Raw genomic sequence first — 1,250 nt, 5'->3', positions numbered from 1 at the left:
AGTGTCCGCTTTGTCTGGTTCCCTCGGTCGGCCACAAATAGCGAAAAATCAGCCTCTCCTTCTGGAGCTCGTGCCAACTTTGGCGAATATTTTCTAAGTGCCAACGGCTCTTGCGCCGTAATGTGTCCGCTTTGTCTGGTTCCCTCGGTCGGCCACAAATAGCGAAAAATCAGCCTCTCCTTCTGGAGCTCGCGCAAGTGCCAACGGCTCTTGCGCCGTAAAGTGTCCGCTTTGTCTGGTTCCCTCGGTCGGCCACAAATAGCGAAAAATCAGCCTCTCCTTCTGGAGCTCGTGCCAACTTTGGCGAATATTTTCTAAGTGCCAACGGCTCTTGCGCCGTAATGTGTCCGCTTTGTCTGGTTCCCTCGGTCGGCCACAAATAGCGAAAAATCAGCCTCTCCTTCTGGAGCTCGTGCCAACTTTGGCGAATATTTTCTAAGTGCCAACGGCTCTTGCGCCGTAAAGTGTCCGCTTTGCCTGGTTCCCTCGGTCGGCCACAAATAGCGAAAAATCAGCCTCTCCTTCTGGAGCTCGCGCCAACTTTGTCAAAAAATTTCTAAGTGCCAACGGCTCTTGCGCCGTAAAGTGTCCGCTTTGCCTGGTTCCCTCGGTCGGCCACAAATAGCGAAAAATCAGCCTCTCCTTCTGGAGCTCGCGCCAACTTTGTCGAAAAATTTCTAAGTGCCAACGGCTCTTGCGCCGTAAAGTGTCCGCTTTGTCTGGTTCCCTCGGTCGGCCGCAAATAGCGAAAAATCAGCCTCTCGCCCGTCAGGTACCAGGCGTTGGGGTACCAGGGGTAAGTGCAGTACCAGCTTTGGTCTGTTGGTGCGCCAGAGTACGATGAGTTGGTCCCCCTAGTCACTGTACTCATTACCTTTACCCCCAAATCGCAAAATATAGTCAGAACGAGTGTGGGGAACACAAGTTTTGGCCCCGAGAACCAGGCGGCTGGTGTCTCTAGCGATGTGTTCCCCCCCAAAAAGTGTTCACATGCTCGGACAGCGAACCTAGGAGCTACCGCAAAGCACTCTGGAAGTGCAAGAGCGAAAAATTTTCTAAGTACAAAAACTCTCGAAAATTTTCAAAGTGTCACAGTGCTCGAAAATTTTCAAAGTGCTACATGCTTTCCATCCAAGGAAGGAATAGTGGAGGACCGGCCGCCTCCTTAAACACAAGCCGGCGGAACGACGGGGAGGACCGGCCGCCTCCTTAAACACAGGCCGGTGGAACGTTTGGCAGAATTCTTCTCG

This window comes from Syngnathus typhle, unplaced genomic scaffold (assembly GCF_033458585.1).
Source record: "Syngnathus typhle isolate RoL2023-S1 ecotype Sweden unplaced genomic scaffold, RoL_Styp_1.0 HiC_scaffold_487, whole genome shotgun sequence".
Classification (NCBI taxonomy): domain Eukaryota; kingdom Metazoa; phylum Chordata; class Actinopteri; order Syngnathiformes; family Syngnathidae; genus Syngnathus; species Syngnathus typhle.
The sequence above is the reverse complement of the archived record's forward strand: the minus strand, read 5'-3'. Positions refer to the sequence as shown.